Below are 12,333 nucleotides of genomic sequence, written 5' to 3'. Positions count from 1 at the left end.
GAGAACAAAAGAAACTGATACTATTTTAAGAAAACATACTACATTGTAAATCAGCTATACTTCAATTAAAAACAAAGAAAAGAAAAGAAACTTTGGAGTTTTCTGAGCCTTGTTTCTTCCACAGTGCCAGAGAGATATATAAAGTGTTTTGTTGTTGTTTTTTATTTGTTCATTTTTTGGTCTTTTTTTTTTTTTTGGCTGCATCACATGGCTTGCAGGATCTTAGTTCTCCGAACGGGGATTGAACCTGGGCCCTGGCAGTGAAAGTGCAGAGTCCTAACCACTGGACCGCCAGGGAATTCCCATAAAGTGTTCATTTTTAAAAGAAGAAAGAGGAGGGAAAAAAATTCATCAAATTAAACCTTTTTCCTACAGTAATTAGTCACATGTTGCTGAGTTATTGCCATCAGCAATTTCCATCTGATTCTGTCTTCACGGACTTCCTCAAACTGAAGATGTGCCCCTGTTACAAGAAGCTTCTATTCTCTTTCTTGTCTTTATTTATTCCTTGATTTGGTATAAGTAGTTTCAAACATAAATGAATCTCCTCCACATGGAAGAGATGGAAGATTTAACACAAGGGGAGAGTGACAATTTCCAAAACTGTCACCCAAAGGGACAGTCTGGTGCTTGTACTATCTGAAAACTTCTTTCTAGAATTGCCTGAGAATGCTGCTTGCTTTGTGAGCCAGTTTAACTCGGCAGCAATGCCAACATCCCTCACCTTTCTGCTTTTGATCCGGGATCTAAGACTCTTGCATAGTATAAACTGACAGACAAAAATAAAACAAAACAAAAAATCCAGTTTCCAAATGACATTGATGTAGCCTCCACCCTTGCAGGACATTTGGTCCTGTCCAAAACTTTCATGAGCATATTTGGTCCATGACAAATGGCTTTGGACAGGACCAAATATTAAGGACCTTTGGGCATGGACCAAATGTCTTATGGACGTTTTGGACAGGACCAAGTGCTAACTGGGTGCCGCTGCCCATGCACCCTCCCTGTCCTTTGAGACCTGGTCAAGCAGAAGCATCCTCCACAGCCTCTAGCCCAACACTGTCCAAAGGGGGTTTCTAGGTCAGGAAGTGGATGTTTTACTAACTTAGGTCTACGCTGGCTCCTTCCTGGAACTGCAGGTTAGCAGCTGTGGTTGTCTCTCTCTCTGCTTCACTCCTTAGGATCAGTGGTAGACAATTTGGGGTTCACTCATCTATAGAATAACCAGGTTGCAAACTATTGCTCTAGTTACAAGGTCAAAAGCAAAGCACCAAAGAAGGTACTTAACTCATTTGTAAAAATGGTACGCTACTTCGGTTCAACGTAAATTATTTTTAAAAAGCTGATACTGTAGGGCCTTCCTGTGAAATATAAAAGTTTCAAACCAGAGCAAACATATCAGTTATTATAATACACTTAGGGGTTCACTATTCCTAAAAAGACAAATACTCTTCATATTGGGTTAAAATGCAAACTCTATATCCTGTTTATAAAACACACTGAAACAAAAAGATACAAAAGATTAAAAAGAAAAAGGTGGCAGTGATATAACAAGCAAAAAGCAGAGACGGCAATATTAATTTTGGAAAAAGATTTCAGGGTAAAAGGGATGAGAGAGGATTCTGTGTTTAGTGTGTACTTGTATGTTACATAAATGTACATACATTTATATGAATATGTATAATTTACACAGATATACAACTATGTATACTTATATGTATATAAAAGGCAAAAATCAATAGTAAAGATATGTGTTGGATATCAAAATACATAAAGTTAAAGCTATTGTAATACAGTGAAAGAAATCACATAATTTTGGAAAGATGACATTAGCACACTTATCACAGTCTGACAAATAAACCGTACCAAAAAAATGAGAACATAGAAGAGTTAAACAATATAATATAAATTTAATAACAGAAGTTATTTTTTAAAATTCCTTGTTTCAAGTTTCTATGAAAAATAGATCTTGTTCTATATTAGGTAACAAAATGTCAGTAAACTTGAAAAAAATACATGTTACAGAGTTGACATTCTGACAACTGCAAAACAGCGTAAGAAATCAATGACAACTTTTTTTTAAAATTCACAATTTCTGTGGGGAAAAGGAGAGAAAGAAACTTCTCCAAAATAGTTACTAGGCCAAAGAGAAATCGAAATACTAATTATAGACTGCTGAGATGATCACAGCAATGAGAATATTATATACTAAACTTATGGGATATAGCCAAAGCTGTATTCAACAGCAATTTTATAGCCTTCATGACTTCATATTTTAACAATCATACGTGGACTGTGTAAATCATATTACCCAATACTTCATCCCCAAAATCTATATCTTTGCTAATTTTCTTAAAAAAAGAAAAACTTCTTCTAGCATCATAACCAAAAGTAATTGAAATACACTTTATCACACCAAATTAATTTTTTTTAAGTTAGGACAATTCAAGAGTTACATTAACACACTTAATGTAACTTTTAATGCAGAAAATAAAAATACCTGGCTAGGAAAATAGGAACACCTTACTAAGATCAGCAAAGACTTCAAATTAGATTCAGTAAAATAGAGCTGATAATTCGCTTACTCATAGAATGTAAAAACATAAATGACATTTAATCCTGAAACCTCAAAAAAGAAGAAAAATTAAACAGTGAAGAACAATGTGATGAATTTGCCTTATAGCACCATATCCCATTTTCTCATTAAAACAATTTTCTCAGTACATTTTACACTGCCCCTTTATTTTTATAAAAAGGAATATTTCAGTTGGTAGCAAAAATTGTATCAATTACTTTCTAAGGCTCCTGTTTGGCAACATTTGAATAAACATCTGGCACAGCCACTATCCTGCAACCAGCTGCTGATCCTGCATTTTAAATATCAAGACCACAGTATTGTCTTTAACACTCTGCTTCATTTATTTGGTGACATAAAGCTGTGTGTTTTAAGCAAGCTCCACAAATCATAATATAAAGCAGTCTACTGTGTTTAACCTTCAGAAGAAATTACAGTACAAGAAGAAAACATTATCAGTGATCGTGATCAAAGTCAAAATCTTCGTCCAGCAGAAATGACAAGCAGTTTTAAAAGGGCTAACAGCTCTGACTCTGGAGTCAGATGGCTGGACTGAAATATGAGATCTCTTGCTCATGTAAGGTTACTCTCTGAACCTCAGTGTCCTCTTCTATAGAATGTTAGCATGACCTCTGTAAGGATTAAATGAGACAATATACTAAAGTGCTTAGAACAATTCCTGACCTACAGTGAACATTAATAAAAGTTCATTCTTCTTTTTCCTCCTCTCCCTACCCCACTCACCCCTTCCCCCAACTCTGAAATAGAGTCAGTAAACATTTAATAAAATGAAGGAGCAAATGGCATAAAAACTGCCCTCTAGAATGTTCCTTCTTTAGTATAAGAGGAAATGTTAAAAAATACAGGGAAGAGTAGAAGAAAGATGCTAGAGTAACCACCGTCATCTGGCGCGTTCAGAGATGTGGTTTCTAAAGTACTGCTTTCATTTTTCTACATTAGGGCTTCAGTCTACTAACTTAAAGCCTTTTTTTTTTTTTACAAATTAATAACCAGACTCTGATGAAAGGAGAGTGATCAACCTAGACAAATTATGCTGGTTAGAAAGTCTCCCATAACAACAACAACAAAAAGAAGCATTCATGTCCCCTGCGATTCTGTATTAACTGCAAAGTCAGCAGGCTTTCCAAGTCTTCCCAAGCTGATATTATCAAGACCCAAACAGAATGAACCAAGGGGGGAAGGACTAGCCATAAGAACCTAGAGGGAAAGAGGTGGTCTTGGAAGAAGACGGTTTGAGGATCTGGGCAAATGGTGACAACAGAATGAGACTATGGCACATGCATGACTATAATCAATGAAAAAAAGAGTTGGAATTTCTTTCCAGAAGGATGGCAGTGTTCACTGAACTGTGTCATCCTTTCCTCTCCTCTGGAGGAGTCCAGAAGTGTCTGGTTTTTGGCCAGAAGCAGAGATAAAGAAGCTAACGTGAACTGTCCAGACTGGACAGATCTTTCCACACGGCAGGGAGAAAACCCCTCTCCTGCAGGACCACAGATCAGATCCTGTAACGCTCCTCCTAGCCTTGGCAGGATGGGCAGAAAAAATGCAGAGAGCTCAGCCCCGACCCCCAGCGCTGTCTGACAGGTAAATCAAACTGCCGAGAAGAGGACCTGATTCCTGGCAAGACTCTTTCCAACTTGAAATCGTCCTGCACCTCACATAAAGCAGGCGGTTTCCATGTGATCCCTGCACCCTTTATTTCTCTTCTTCTGTATCCAGTTGCCATTTTTCACGTGCAGTCATGCACTTGTATCCTCCCACCCTCCTGTCGTTTCCCCTTCCATTTCCCACAGGGTCCATCTCAACTCGCCGAGGCACAGCCTCCCGGCTCAACCCACCCACAGGGACCCCGGCCAGACAAGCAGAAGTATTAAGTCATTGAGCTGGAGGGTTGGTGGGTCTGTGACCGTGTGGATAAAGCACAACTGCCGCCTTGAGAAGGTGTCACTTTAAGTCATTTAAGACTTCAAAGAGACCACTTCCCTGGTGGTCCAGTAGGTAAGACTCTGCGCTCCCAATGCAGGGGGCCCGGATTCAATCCGTGGTCAGGGAACTAGATCCCATATGCATGCCACAACTAAGAGTCCACATGCCACAGTTAAGAAGCCCACATGCCGCAAGTAAGACCTGGCACAGCCTAAAAATAAAAATAAATAAATAAAAATAAATACTAAAAAAAAAAACAATAAAGATATGGACACTTGCCCAGCTATTCTATTAAAATAAAGAGAGAAAGAGAGAATTCAAAGAGGGAAGGAAATGGGAATCATGCAGGAGTGGCTGCAAACACTTCCAGCCTCAGGCCAGGCTGTGGGCAGCCTCGGCTGACAGGTGGCTGGGAACTGCAGGACCTTCCCAAGAGCACAAAGCAGCCTAAAGGGGCAAGAGCCACAGGTTTGGGAATATCTGTAAATAAATAAAATTTTGTTTTGAAAATCAATCCCCTCTAAGGCACTAAACATGTAGAAGGTTCTCCCCTCTTTTTCAGAATGAAAGTGTCATTGGACACTATCTTGGACTCATGAAGGTCACTTCCAAAGGTGTGCGTAGCCTGGAATCTCCGAAGATAATGTTCCTTAGAAGAGCAGGTGCTGAGCTCCAGTGTCGTGGAAATGGACACATAAGGAGAACTTCAGTTTCTAAAAAATTCAGGGCGGGGAGGACTTTACTTAGAAGCAGAAGGGCAGAGATGAAATCATCATCTTCTGTTGCAAGATTTAAAGGGAAAAATTGCCCAAACCCGAGAGGGAAAGTAGACAACGTGGGGAGGAGGGTGTCTGACACAGCACTGGGGGAAGGGTGGCAGTGATGGAAGGAAATGCTAAGAGAGGATGCAGCCACAGTCATCTTCCAGCAGCACCCTCTGAGCACCGGCGTGCTCATCTTAAAGTCTGCGGCGATCTCAGGTGGTAATAAGGTGCAATCCCGCCAGACTGAGCCCACCGCTTAGAGACGCTGGGATGCCTTTGGGGACCGCCGGGGACCCACAGATTCATGAGGAGGAGGTTATTTTGGACGTACTATTAACCAGCCAGCATCCATGCAGACCGGGGGCTTTAGAGGCTCCCCACGTGTTTGGTATTGGGAAGGAGGAGGTGACATCCCGGTTTCAGAGACACGTCATTTTACATCGACAGATGGGCTCTCGTTATAGAAAATTCTATTATAGGACCTTCACAAGAAATTGAGAAAATGGAAGAATTTTACTGTGTGTGTTTGAGCCTTAAGAGTAGCATCGCCAGCACGGAGGTACGCTTCCATCGCGTTAACAGCACAAGAACATCTCAAGTCCTGGGGCCGTTCCACGTGGTGGCCACCACCATCCTGTGGCCTTTCACATTACTTGGGTCTGCCCCCTAGGAGGCCTTCACCCCCAAGACTCTGATGAACCCCTTTACCTCTTTATCCAAATCATTTGTCAAATTCTTTAAAGAGATACCTGACCCTGAGGCTTCCCTGGTGGCGCAGTGGTTGAGAGTCCACCTGCCGATGCAGGGGACACGGCTTTGTGTCCCGGTCCGGGAAGATCCCACATGCCGCGGAGCTGCTGGGCCCGTCAGCCACGGCCGCTGAGCCTGCGCGTCCGGAGCCTGTGCTCCGCAACGGGAAAGGCCACAACAGTGAGAGGCCCGCATACCGCACAAAAAAAAAAAAAAAAAAAAAAGCGATACCTGACCCTTGACAGTGTCCAAGTTTACTCTTCTCTATCAAGAGAGACTGATATCAAAATATCAAGGGCCGCATCCTCCAACGCCAGTGTGACTTAAGTTTACTACAAAGCTCTTGGCATGGACCTTCTCAAGGATAAATGTGTGTGCATATATAATATATACTAATAGATTATATTCTTGTATTGATAGCTTGTACTTTATCAATACATCTATGCAACCTCCTCATTGAGATAAACTATACATCAGATAATTAGTTCCCACCAATTAAGGAATGCCTGTGATTATATTAAGTCTATAGCTATGATACAGAATGGAGGCGTTCAAAACGTGTTTCTACCCATGTCGAGTGAGCAGAATAATGATACAAGTACAATCCAGCTGACTATGTTAAAACCCACCCCACACCTGAAAATTCGATTTTGAAGGTGAGCACACATCTCTGTGTGGGATATTTTAAGCAGAATGAAACATTTGAAATTATTTGTAGCAAGTACTTTGGATACAACAAATCTCTCTGGGTTTTTTACCCCTAAATGTGTGGTGACCTCAGGAACAGAAAGCACCTGAGGGCCCTCACTCCAGCACAAGAAACACAGATGGGCCTTTCGGTTTTATGCCCCTTTGAAAAGAACTTGGGATAACCTGTAAATTCACCTCTTAACGCAAGAGGGAAATATATGCTCAAGACCAGCATTCAGCAGTTAAGAGGTGAAACAGATAAAGCCTCTCAGTTATCACAACAAGGCCTTGAGTCTCAGAAGTTCATTCTAAACGCTTTACTACGATGAAACTGACACACCGTTACTGAAAATTTCTTTGAGCCAGAGTGAGGTAATTCATAAAAATATCTTTATGACTAGCTAGAAATGAACAAAACTTGAGATGCATCCCTGTTCACTGTCTAACCTTAACCCTGAGATTTTAATATGAGACGTAAGCTTCTCTAGGAGGGAGGCCCACGTCTGACGATTTTCTGGACATTCTACAGACCCCAACCCAGGGCTCTATGTTTACTGGATGCCTGCTGCCTTGTCAGCACAGAATAAAACTCCAGGAGGCTCCACGTGGCCTGGAGCTGGCCAGCCCCTCTGACCTCACCTCCTGCCACACCTTCCATTCTCTGGCTGGCTTAACAAGCCCCAGCCTCATGGCTTTCCTTTCTGTTCCTCCAGCGTTCAAGCTGATTTTCATCTGCTCCTCCACTGTTGGCCGACAGCTCATCCATCAGTCAGGTGCTACACGAAATAAGGGGCATTATAGAGCTGTCACTCAAAGCACTGGCAGGGAATGTGGCTTTGGGGCAGAAAATGAAGAATCCGCCCTCCTGTGAGAAAGCCCTGCAGAAAGATTATTAAACCACACAAAGCAATGGACCGACCTGTTTGGCCTAAAGGAAGCTCAAGCAGGATGGTCTCAGGCGGCATCCTGGACCCAGCACTGGTTTCCCTTTTTCTTTGTGTTATCTAATGGAAAAGAAGAACCCAGCCGCCTCCAAGCAAACCGGCTGCCATTGGGCTACCTGGCACCCTAAACTGTTGGGAGGTTGTATGTACTGGGGGCTGGGAAGGAAATTTTGGCCAGGACAACCTGAACCTGAATCCTATCTGTATGACAAAAAAGAAACACGCAAACAAAAATAACGCTGCCTGGGTCCAGACCCCCTCTCTCTAGCTTACTAACTAGGTACCTTTGGAGAAGTACTTGTCACTCTGTTCCACAATGTCTCCATTTGCAAAATGGGTAAAATAATGATACCTAAATAGTTTTAAAGGTTGGTTAACAAAAAGATAGCACTTAGGAAATAGTAAACGATCAGTAAGTGTTAGCTATCGTCTCATATCTTCTCGTCACTCTCTATCACCTGCTCAATTTTTACAGAACTTAAAACTCTCTGAAATTCTAATTTCTTTGCTTAATTTCTGAGATGTCTGTTGCACCCCCTAGAACGGAATCTGCAAAAGTACAAGGGCTGTGTCTGACTTGTTCTCCACTTCAGTTCCCAGAACAAATCCTAGAAGACAGAAGGTTCTCCAATTGTTGAATGACTCAGTATCTCCAATTCCAAAATCTTTACAACACTCATGAGGCAATCCCAGCCATGAGCTTAGGACACTTATTCAATTTTAAGTTGACTTAAATGAGTCAACTTTTGGTTGGGATATATACAAATTCTTTTGGAGTATACATTTTTAAAACAATTGTCTTAAAAATTTACTACTTGGAGAAACCACTTTAAGAGAGCAACTTTCTGAGAAAACCAATAAAGATGTTGGAATAGAATAAAGGCTTGATGCCCATATGTTCTAAACAATTTTCTTTTTATTGACATATAGCTGACATATAATATTATGTGAGTTTCAGGGATACTCCGGCTAAAAATTTTTCTAATTTAAAACATAAGTCCTGATTTAAAGCCTAAAAAGCATGTTTGGTCCTCTGTTAATATCTAAGGATAAATGGGGAAAGTATAAAGAGTCACTGGAGAAGACAGAGACACTGAGCCATGCTCCCTGAGATCCGAAATTAGGAGAATCTGTGGAGATTGCCGGACCTGGATAAGGCTGGCGGGTGGGGAAACCCCAGAAGCCCCAGGAGGGAGGAGCATCTAGGCTCTGCTCAAGGGCCTCTGGGTGTGGGGCTGGGACTGGAAGGCCCTCTAGACTCAAGCAGGCTAACGTGATACCTTCCGTAGCACGCAGAGCCTTGACCATGGGAAGGTACCATAAGAGAACAAATGCACTCACACAGCACCCACCATCTCTCCCCACGACGCTTTCAATAGACCTTTAGCTGGTGCAACTGCGTCCAACCCCCTCCCAGTCCCATCCAGCGCCCTCACCGGCCCCAGAATTCTCATTCTACCTAAGATCAAACTGTGTCACCCCTCCCCCTGCTCAAAAGCTACCAGGGCTTCCCAGTCATCACCTGTGGCCCAAGCTTCCCTTCCCACTGTCTTATCGCACCACTGCCCACCCCAGCCCCAGCCAGCCAGTTCCCAAACGTGTCAGGACCTCCCCAACGCCGTCCTGCCCCGGTGGGAAAGCACTCCTGTTCTGGAGGAAGCCCTGGCAGCCGGCATCTGCACAAGGCTTAGCGCAATCCTCTCTGCTGGGAACCCCCCTCCCAGCCCACCAGGCAGGAGTACCTGCTCTTTACTCCCGTCCTCAGAGCCCTCCTCGCGCTCTCAGTTCTTGCGTCAGCATCTCCGAAAAGCCTGAGTGCCTCATCAATCTTTATAATCTCGGGAGGGACACAGAGCCTGGCACTAGCGGGCACTCAATGAACACGTATGGGGTTTAATTTAGAGTTTAATCAGAATACACAGCACAATTTTAAAACATTCCTGGTTTCCTGCACACACATATCCCTTTTGAGGGTCCTGGAAAGAAAATGCCTGAACTATTTTTTCTACATGCCCAGAGTAGGTCATTTCTAAGTAGTGGATTGAAATACGCTAGCAGGTCATTTCTAAGCAGTGGATTTGAATATCCCAGGTCAAAACTATTTTTCCTTTGAGTTGCTTAATTCCCTGCTTCTTGTTGGATCCATAATCATCTCCTCCTTGTCCAATCCCCACCTGAAATGTGTGTGGTTAGAACCACATACTTTTGGAATTACAGGCAAAAGTAATCTGGATTGCTGGCAACTTCAAGACGCATGTTTCAAGTTACAAAGCAAAACACTAACTTGTTTTCAATCCTGCTGTAAAAGTGTAGGCTTGCCTCAACTGCGCTGGGGCACAGCCAGAAAAGGGGGTCTGGGCAGACCTCTTGTCCACCCCTCTCTCTCCACTCCGGGGTGGGTTAATACACACACACGCACGCACACGCACACGCACATGCACACGCGCGCACACACAGGAGAACGGGAACTCAAGATGGAGCAAAGCCATTCCTCCCTTTTCCTCACTGGGAGGATCTAACAGAACAATTTTATTACCACGCTCCAAGATGGGCTCTCAGAGACCACCCGGAAAACAAGCAAATTTCGTGAATACTTATTTACCATAAGTATAATAAAATGTAAACTGGCATTTGCCTACCGGTTATTTAAGAGGACTACTTGTGACTGATGAATTTAATTCCGGTTCGACAAGAGGAAATATAATGCCTTCTGTAATGCTCATCTATGTGTCTGGTTTTGTGGCTGTTTTACACCCATGAAATAATTAGGGAAAGTCACAAAACTACATGAAAGTAACTGATAATATAGGTAGCACAGTCTGAGGGATCAGTTGAAAGTTATCCTGCAAGAAATGCATTACTAATGATAAAGTCCCACAGACAGTGCTCAGCTCCTGCTTTTGCGTATATAAATTAGATGGAGTCAAGGGATTCCTACGACAGTGGCGCTCAGTCTTTCCAGATTTACAGCTAGGCTCCCTCTGAGTACACCTTCGTGGTTTGGAGTTTGTTTCCTGTATTTTTGAGCGCATGAACTTGTCCACACATATATTGTGACTTGGAATAAAAGGTTGTGAGCCAGTCATCAGGGGCTCCCAGACTTCGGAGTTTCAAGGCTCCATAAAAGATCTTGCAACAAAAAATTGGGAAGCTTTGCAGCAGACACTGAGGTTCCCTAAGAGAATTTTTATAGGAGATAAACTGTCGCACACAATTCAGCATTTTACCATTATTACTGAGCAAAACCAGAATTCTGAGGAATTCTGAACCCCCAAGACAGTTCAGAAAAGTTAACCACTTGGATCCCAGAAGGCATCACCCATGCTCCTGTATCTGATGCTGGTTTCAGGAGGCAGTCCCCTCGCTTGTCATCACGGTACTGAGTTAAGGGCTGAGCCCGTGCAGCTGCTAAACCCACCAGCTGCCCGTCAGCCTGAGACAGTTCAAGCTGCCCAGGCAACAGGCAATAGTCAATCAACTACAGCAATCTCGAACCTTTAAAATTGCCAAAATAGTTCTCCTTGCTTAATATGACAGATCGCCAATTCCTAGAAGTTCACACATTCTGCTAAAATGAAAAAATATATGAACTACGGAAATATTTACAAATCAAATGCTATTGATACAACGTCTGGGATTTCAAATGGTGGGGGAGATTTATAGATGGAGTGAGATTGTCCATGTGCTGATAAATTTTGAAGTTAGATGATGGATTCATGGGGATTCAATATAGTATTTTTGATTACACAGGACACCCCCCTTATCTGTGGTTTTGCTTCCGCAGTTGCTGTTTCAGTTACCTGCAGTCCCCTGAGGTCCCAAAATATTAAATGGAAAATTCCAGAAATAATTCATACATTTTAAATTGGGTGCCATTCTGAGTAGCTTCATGAACTCTCTCCCCATCCTACCCCGTCCTGGGGTGTGAATCATCCCTTTGCCCAGCGAATCCGTGCCGTGTAGGTTACCTGCCTGCCCATTAGTCACTTAGCAGCCGCCTGGCCAGCATCACTTCAACAGGGGTGGTATCGCAGTGTTTGTGTTCAAGTAACCATTACTTTACTTAACAATGGCTCCAAAGCGCAAGAGTAATGATGCTAGCAATTCAGATATTCTCTTACTGTGCCTAATTTTAACATTAAATTTCATCATAAGTATGGAGGTATAGGAAAAAAACAGTATATACAAGGGTTCATCCGGGGTTTCAGGCATCCACTCCGGGTCTTGGAATCCTAACCTCTTAACCTCGCAAACAAGGGTGGGGAGGGGAACCCCCGTACGAGTTTTGCAAATTGCTTAAATTTTCCAAAATGAAAAGTAAAAAATAATCATGAAGTCAAGTTTAAAACTATTAAAATGCAATCTCTACAGTGCATACAAGTGATTACATATATTCTTACTTCCTAGTGTGTTGCAGTTCTACAGTAGGAGAGCAGATCTTGACCCTTTACTAAGGCAGCTTAATTACAGGGACTCCACTGAGGTTTTTGCTAACGTCAAAAAAGAAAGTTAAGACACCTTCTGAAATTCAGCACAGGTTATAAAACATACAAGATTCAAGCTTTACTATTTTTTATCTAAAGGAAGCTTTATAAAGGAAGATTTCTGCTATGTGAAAATAGACAAAACACAACAAAACAAAAAAGATGCTATAAATTTGCCA

At 42.3% G+C, this 12,333-nt stretch overlaps 1 protein-coding gene across 9 annotated transcripts in view; it reads right to left on the bottom strand.

Moving 5' to 3' along the window:
- The window catches only part of STOX2 (storkhead box 2), a 210,091-nt gene that overhangs the window by 196,261 nt on the left and 1,497 nt on the right, over positions 1–12,333 (bottom strand). The gene's annotated exons all lie outside the window — the stretch shown is intronic.

Source organism: Tursiops truncatus, chromosome 21 (genome assembly GCF_011762595.2).
Source record: "Tursiops truncatus isolate mTurTru1 chromosome 21, mTurTru1.mat.Y, whole genome shotgun sequence".
NCBI classification, from domain to species: domain Eukaryota; kingdom Metazoa; phylum Chordata; class Mammalia; order Artiodactyla; family Delphinidae; genus Tursiops; species Tursiops truncatus.
The sequence above is the reverse complement of the archived record's forward strand: the minus strand, read 5'-3'. Positions and strand labels throughout refer to the sequence as shown.